At 35.4% G+C, this 8,434-nt stretch overlaps 1 protein-coding gene across 3 annotated transcripts in view; it reads left to right on the top strand.

Annotated features, from left to right (window-relative positions):
- The window catches only part of LOC127071542 (myb-like protein Q), a 38,703-nt gene that overhangs the window by 856 nt on the left and 29,413 nt on the right, over positions 1–8,434 (top strand). The window contains exon 1 of one of the 3 annotated variants that reach the window (XM_051010920.1): positions 1–503. This exon is cut by the window's left edge and continues 856 nt beyond it. The gene's annotated coding sequence lies outside the window, so the exon portion shown is untranslated. Of the gene's footprint in view, positions 504–1,634; positions 1,777–2,456; positions 2,746–8,434 lie in introns of those variants that run through there. The other 2 variants (XM_051010923.1, XM_051010921.1) reach the window with 2 other exon arrangements.

Below are 8,434 nucleotides of genomic sequence, written 5' to 3'. Positions count from 1 at the left end.
CATTACTATCATTAATATTATCATTATTACTATTACTATTGTTATTATGCTTGACGGTTTGGAATCAATCGTGAATATATCTCCGATTGGTAAAAACGAGTTATTTGATTTTTAGCGCGCAATCGGTTCGCGTTTGAAATTACGAAACTGACGAAAAGGAAAGAGAGAGAGAGAGAGAGGGAGGGAGGGAGGGAGGGAGGGAGAGAGAAAGGAAGAGGAAGAAGATACAGAGAGAAAAAGAGAAGGAGAGCAAGATAGTAGAAGAGGACGAAGAGGAGGAAAGAGGGAGAAAAGATCAAGTGTCGGTAGTGGCAAGTGCGCGGGTGTTTCGCCGATCAAAGTTGGATGATTTCTAAAGGTGTCTCGTTCCATCTATCGGCCCGTTTTGTTATATTTTAATTGCTGTCATCGGTTCGTCATCATTATTATTTTATTCATCGATTACGACGAAACGTCGACGAAAACGTTCGGGGAAGCCAGCAAGCAACGGAATGTGGCACGAGGTGAGTTAGCAGCTCGCCCGGTTTCGCTTAACCGCGCGCACGAGAGAGAGAGAGAGAGAGAGAGAGAGAGAGAGAGAGAGAGAGAGAGAGAGAGAGAGAGAGATATCTCAGGGACGGACTCCCAAAGTCCCTGGACCCTTTTTCGACCTTGCGACTTCGATTTAGGGCCCTCCGTCCCTAAATCTTTTTTCTTCTGTTTTTTCTTTTTCTTTTTTTTTCTTTTTTTTTCTTCATCTTGGTTCCTTTTTCTTATTATCTTCTTTCGCGCGCTCATGCGCGCTCTGCTCTCTCTCTCTCTCTCTCTCTCTCTCTCTCTCTCTCTCTCTCTCTCTGTCGTTTTCGTACTCTTTCTCTTTCTCTCTCTTTCTCTATCCTTCTTTCTCTCTCCCCCTCCCCACCATCAAACTATACAACTCTCTTCGTATATTCCTCCCGTTCGACTTATAATTTTTCTTCCGAACGCATTCGATCCTTCTTCTCGAAACAAGAAGACGATCGTCTTTCGTACGATCGATTCTTTGAAAATCGATCACGCCAATCAATTTGACGTTACGTATGTATCTATCTATTTATGTATGAGTTTATGTATCTATATATGCAAGTGTGTATATATATTTGAGATTGAACGTTAAGTTTACTCGGTTGATCGGTCGGTAAAGTGTCGACGTTTTTCTTCGAAATACAACGAATTAATACATGTAAACTAATCTAGGAACTTTCGTAGAATCGCGATCACTTTCCTGAGTTTCTTTCGTTCGTTTTGTTTACTTTTTTTTTTCTTTTTTCTTTTTCTACTCTTCTTCACTTCTGTTCTTTTAACCTTTTCCGTTGTAAATATACCTAACGAGACATAGTTGCGTAACAGTAATCGAATGAATTCGCTCGTTACTGTTCTGCGTTAATTTAGATTTATCTGTTTCTCTTTCGTTATTCTCGTTTTTATTTTTAATGTAAAATTTGCACGCACACACGCGCGCGTGTCGTATATTAAAAATCGAAATAAATCGAACGAATCGTTTTTCGAGATAAGATGCGTTTAAGACATGAAGTTGTATTCGTATGAGAGAGAGAAAGAGAGAGCAGATGTGTAACGTTTTTCTTTCGGTTTTCTTCTTCTTTTCTTTTTTTTTTTGAAAGGACGATCGATAAGTACGTTACCTTTTCAACGGTCGATCGACGTGAAGAGGTAGAGGGGAGAGGGGAGAGGGGAGTGGAAGAGTGGGGAGGGGTTATAAGAAGGAAGATCAAGATATTTATTCGACACGTTTCTAAGGTACGATTTAGCACGAGCAAATTTCTATCATACGAGAACGAAAAAAAAGGTATGAATTCTTTAAAACTTGTAAACGTATCTTTTAGACTTTTAAATCTTTTTCTTTTATCGACATTGCGTGACGTTTCGTTTAAATATTTTCTGATAATTACTCGAGAAACTGCGTGTGTGAAGAGGTTAGGATTAAGAAAGGATCGGGGTATTTGTTGAATGTTTCGATCATAGTTTATTATTTGTCGATTAAAATCCATTCAGTAATTACGTGTAATTAAATTATTCAAGGTCTTTTGCGTGTGGTGTATGTGTGTGTGTTTGTGTGTATCTCGGAATATTTGTTTTACCGTCGCGAACATCGATCGATGTTAAAATTGAATTTTCGCGCCCAGATAGTGAACTTGTACCGAGTAGCGTTTTACTCTCGTTATCATTTAAAAAAAATCTGGTTATCGATTTAATTTAATTTAATTTTTTGTTTTTTAGTTTTTATACATTATATACAATATTAATAACCCATATATAAATATATTTATATATACGGGTTATTAAGAATTTTTAATCTTATTATCAAAGCTTTTTATCTTCGTATATAATATTGCATACGTATCGTCAGCGTATTTATATTTTTGCGAACAAAAAAAAAAACAAAAAATGCAGAAATGCATTTAAAGAGAGAACAACAAATATTTCACACAAATGCATACGTAGATTTTTAGAAATAAGAGAATAATACGACGATGTATATATTGTAGGAGATTATTATCTTCGTCAATCCCCGCCCATCTCCACCCCCCTCTTTTCTTTCGTCACGTGTATCGCATCGTTGTTTTCTATGGCTTCCGTTCGCCAAATTAAATTCGCGTTTTCCTTCCTTGGACAGTCTCAACGGGAACGCAGTAGTCGTTCAACGTCTTCCGGACTCCTTCCGAGATTCTTCCGGAATCTATTCTACGATGGAAGATCTTCGTTTTGGTAAATCGATATACATATAGAAACATATAGAACGATATAGAAACGATATATATATATACATACAGAAACATATAGAACGATTTTTTTTTTATTATGCTTAGATTAATCATTATATGGTTTTTAACAAAAGTTCATTAGAAAATAAATCCGTTGATCCTCGAAACGTAAAAAGTAAAAATAAAATATTCGATATAAATAACTATCAGATCGATATTTTCACTATTTTATATTATTTGAATTATACAAGCAAAAAATAATTATAGCAATATTACTTTTTATACGAGCAAGCGTTTCGTATTTTACTCTTAAATAAATAACACTGTGCATAGTTCTTTTTTTTTTCTTTTTTTTTTTTTTATAAATACTTTTCATATCTCATAGTATCGTTTTATAGAGGAAAAGAAGAGAAAAAAGATAGAAAAATGTTTACATAATATTTCCCACGTGAATAAATAACCCCATATAACGCAGAATATTTTATAATAATTCGAAAAACATTTCTACTTAGCTTTAATATTTGAATATTAATATTTCAACATTGAAAATTCATTACTATTTATTGACCAATTCAATATTTTCTTTCGAATGATTCGTAAAGGATTAAAGAGTGACAGAGATGGAGAGGAAGATAGAGAAGATTAGAAGATTAGTTTTAGGTGTATTATTATCGATAGATTTCTAACGTTTGCTCAATAACAGCCAACAAGTAATTTCTTCTAGTGGATTTCGAAGCTTACGTCGACGGCCCTGAGAGAAAGAAAGAGAAAGAGAGAGAGAGAGACAGTGTGTTTGAGAGAGAGAGAGAGAGAGAGAGAGAGAGAGAGAGAGAGAGAGAGAGAGAGAGAGAGAGAGAGAGAGAGAGAGAGAGAGAAGTGGCCTCGCGATTCGTGTACGCAAGATATTTTGTATCCGTTACTCCCTCGAACGCATTCCATCTCGCTGGATCTCTCGCGGCATGGATCGATTCGTCTTCGGACGTGCGTCGTACGTTTTAGATCGAAGATCGCAAGAATCGATCGTGTTTATCTCTCTTTCTCTTTTTCTCTCTTTCTCTGTCTCTTTCTCCATCTTTGATTTCTCGATATCGACGTCGTTACTCGATCATTAATTCGTTCGAGTACTTATCGATTTCGTTTAATTTCAATTCTCTATTTGTTTTGTTATTATATTAATGAACAAATAAATGAATTAAACGATCAATTGATCAAGAGAATTCTTTTATCTCTTTTTCGTATTAGGAATATATGTTTCTAATGAATTATTCGTCTTGATTTAATTTTCAATTTTGTAAGAGTCGGTTTTAGGAAAAAAGAGAAAGGATAGTTCGTTTGTTGATTATCTGTTATAAGTGTATTATATGTTACAAGTATATATATATAATTTACAGATGACTTAATCTATCCCCGATCATAAATAATCATTCACTATCGATCCATTCGTTTATTCCGTATAGATCGATTCAACGTATTAGAATTATTTAGACGAGTAATTAACACGCGTTATGAAAAGATTGGTTTGAATCGATCAAAATATTAGCCTTGTGTCCTAATGAGCCAATGGAAGCCCAATGAATGCTGGTGGATCGCACGTCGAAGGAATTTTTTCGAAAGTGATCTTTGAAAAAGATCTAACGAAGATGCTCGAATTCCGTTAAGTCCCTTAGGGCCGAATGGCTCTATCTATCGTGTTTCGAACTCTCGTCGTAAATTGGACGTGTTAAGGCTTGTGTGTCACAGCCACTTGTAAGCTGAACCCTGAAAGAAAGACAGATAGATAGATAGATAGATAAATAGATAAATTAGTAGATAGAAAGAAAGAGATATATATATATATAGATAGATAGATAGAAAAAGAGGGAAAAAAGAGAGAAAGAGAGAGAGAGAGAGAGAGAGAGAGAGAGAGACGAAGGCACATCGAAGGTTGCTTCTCGTAGCAAAGGCACTCCTTAGTTCTGGCTCAAGGTCGGACTATTAAGAGGCTAAAGCACACTGACGGGTTTACGTCCTTCTCGCGGGGAAGAGGCTCTCGCAGCTTTGAGCCTTAGCGGAAACGCAGAAGAGTAAGGAGAGAGAGAGAGAGAGAGAGAGAGAGAGATAGATAGATCGAGAGAGAGAGAGGGAGAGAGAACGATGAGAAGAGAGAGAAAGAGATGCCTAACTTCGTGAAGATTCTTCACGAAAAGGGCCTCATGGACTTCGTTCAGCGCTTTACGAATTTCTTTTGAAAGAAATCTTTCTTTTTCTTTCTTTCTTTCTTTTTTTCTTTCTTTTTTTTTGTCTTCTTCTTCCTTCTCTCTTTCTGTCCCTCTCCTTCTCTCTGTCTTTCTCTCGACAGGTTGTACAGTCGACTTGCACACGACAAATCGATTCGATTCGATCTCTCGAGTTGTTCTTGCGCTAAAGTTCGCGGTATACCGCATCGAACTGAACTGATAAGCGACTATCGAGTCTCCACTACCATCCTCCTCTCCCTTTTTTTCATAAGATTATTTTTTTTTACTTTTATCTTTAATGAACGTTTTGAAGGTTGATTAAATGTTTTCTTTCTTTCCCTTTTTCTTCTTTTTTTTTTTTTTTTATTTTTGTCTCTACAATTAGTGGGTTAGGGCAGAGAAAAATAATGGCAACTGTCGAGATACTCGAGGTGGATTCATGAGTGTTATATATTAGCTGTTAGTATAAAAAAGTTTATTACGATTTATTACAATATAAATTGTAATAAATATTTATTGTTTTTATTATATTTATATATTATATATATTTATATATATTTGATCCATATAAATCATTAAGATTATATACGATATTTATTATTACGATACAAAATGCAATATTTTTTTATAAACAATCCAAAGTACTAATTCGAACTTTGTGCATAGTTCTCCGTTATTATCGCGAATTGATTAATAAATAGATGTTATTTATAATTGTATAACTTATCGATCTTATCAAGTATGTATACACACACACACACCTATATTACAAAATCCTAATGAATTAATATTCTTTCCGAAGAATGAATGAAAAGAAGAAATAAGAAAAAAAAAAAAAAATAAGAAAAAGATCGATGAAATATAAAAAGTAAAGGATTTAACTGGCACAAGTCGTCGTCGAAGTTAGATTTCGTTAGAATTCTCTCGAGGAAGCGCAAAATGAAATTTGTCGAGCTACGTGTTATTAGAAACGCATGGGACTCGTTTGCTCGTCCAGAGAGCTCACAACACACACATATGCATACTTGTACATAGATTTACATGGTTACGTTCGTGATCATCGCGCATATCGAAGGACTGGATTCGCCATGAGCTCGCATAGCGAGCTTCGTATTCTTACGAAGCCGCGTATTAACCGCAAGGACTCGTTTCAGCATCGGTCGGTGTTGGGGCGTGTCGAGAACGACAACGACGACAACAACGACTAATAACGAGAATTGAGAGTTTTAAGTCATTTTATTTCGTTCGGAAAAATCGTTCGTTAGCGGACCGCTAACGAAAAGAATCTTGAAAATTTTCTTCGAATTTCGTGGATCGTTCGATCTCGTGTATTCTACGTGTCGATTCTCCTTTCACTCATACGTATGGTATATTAGTGAGTATCGTGAGTACCTTGGTATATGTACAAACGTGTTTGTATGTGTATGCGTGTATGTACTTACTTCCAAAAAGGTATCCGTGTCTTCCACGTTACGCCTTCGAAAACTAAAAGAGTGTATTCCGAAAGTTGTCGGTGATAAAAACTCGTCAAACACTGGCCCGTCTGTATTGACCCAAAACCACCGTTGTGCGTCTCTTCCTCCTCCTCCTCCTCCTCCTCCTCTTCTTCTTCTTCTTCTTCTTATTTTTCTTTTTCTTCTTCTTATTCTTCCTCTTCCTCTTTTGCCTCTGCTTTTTCTGCTGCTTCTTCTTCTGCCATATTTCGAATCATCGAAGAAGAAACTTCGTTAACGGGAGACATGTAAATACGAAAAGGAAACTCTTTGCTAAACTTTCCTCGTTAATTTTCTTCTTCTTCTTCTTCTTTTTTTTTGTTCTTTTTCTCTTTCTTTTTTTTTTTTTGATCCTCTTTCGCATCCGACATACAACTTTTATCTCTTGGCATAATATCACGGCAACTTTGATTTTATTTCGATCGCAACGAAATATCGACCGAATATATTGATTCAGCCGATCAAAAACAGTAAAGTCAGAATGAAACTGTAATTTAAATGTAAATCATAATATTCTTTTTGATTTCGTGCGGTGTACCAGAAAGATACATTTAGATTATAAGGGGTTAAGTCTTCGATTTCCAATGAAAATTCAACACTTTTTTTATTTTTTTATTCTCTTTTATTTATCCTCAATAAATGCGAAAATATATTATTCTTCGACGTACCGTTCACGGTTGATAAAACAAATAAAACAATAATAACTCCAAACTTTCATTCGTAGATTTTAATTATTAAATCGTTGATTGACTTTATACTATCGTATTATCGTTTATTGGAGAATGGTCGCACGGATTCGATAGGATTAAATGCAGTCATCGTTCTTTACGAATCGCTTTTTACGAAGTGAAAATTCATTTCTGAGAAATTCGTTTTCGTCGAAATTGTTTTATCAAAAAGTTGTTACGCGAGTACCGTTCAGAGCTAATTGAAACAAGCAAGGTTCAATTCATTTCTTTCCAAAGATCACTCGATTTGTTGTTTTCCCGTAGACATTTGTACGTTTTCTCACGATTCTTTAGAAACCTTCTTTTCTCTCTCTTCTTCTCTCTATCTCTCTTCTTTTTTTTCTATCTCACTTGCTTGCACGACCTAACCAAGCTTCACAAAATTATACTCGCGGATTCTAAACAAAGTCCTCGCGGAAACTAAGAGGGAAGGTAGGAGAAGAAGAAGGAGGAAGAGGAGGAAGAGGAGGATGAGGATGAGGATGAGAAGGAGGAGGAAAAGAAGGAAGAAGAAATTCCCTCCCGTAGTAAGAAAGGCCGTGAGACTTTCTGTCTGTAGATATTAGAACTTGTTTCTTATCCTAGCCTTTTGTTTCTAAGCAACGTATCCATGTTTGTTACGATGAAGATATAGAAAACGAAAAAAAAGCTACACCAGGAGAGACTTTTAATTTTCAAAACAAAAATTATTCAGATAAATACATTTATATATCAATCTATCTATCTATCTATCTATCTATCTATCTATCTATCTGCGTATCCACCTACGTAATATAATCGACCAAAGAATGATATATCTATCTGTTAAATAAATTAATGAATAAATAGAAACACGTGGTATCAAGACGATGATATAATTTATAAAAAAGAAAATTATGACGTATTAATTTATATTCGACAAATATCTAATAATTGAATTAATACCAAACGACCTTGCCATATTTGAATGAAAATAAAGGAGAGAGGAGGAAAATAAACGATGAATAGATTACATAGTAAAGTGAGAAAGAGCGAGAAAGATAGAGATAGCTATGGGTAAACAAATTTACAGAGAGAAAGAAAAAAAGAAAGAAAAAGAGAAAGAAAAAGAGAAAGAGGAAGACAGACAGAGAGAAAGAGAGACAGAGAGAGGAGAAAGTTAAGGGAAGAGAAGGCAAAATACGTTAGGTAGGTAGAAGGAAGACCGTAGAAGGAGCGAAAGACGAAAGGCGGGAGAGAAAAGGGAAGATGGTGGCCTCGCGCTGTCCATTCAGCGG

The sequence above is a fragment of the Vespula vulgaris genome, chromosome 22 (genome assembly GCF_905475345.1).
Source record: "Vespula vulgaris chromosome 22, iyVesVulg1.1, whole genome shotgun sequence".
NCBI lineage: Eukaryota > Metazoa > Arthropoda > Insecta > Hymenoptera > Vespidae > Vespula > Vespula vulgaris.
The sequence above is the reverse complement of the archived record's forward strand: the minus strand, read 5'-3'. Positions and strand labels throughout refer to the sequence as shown.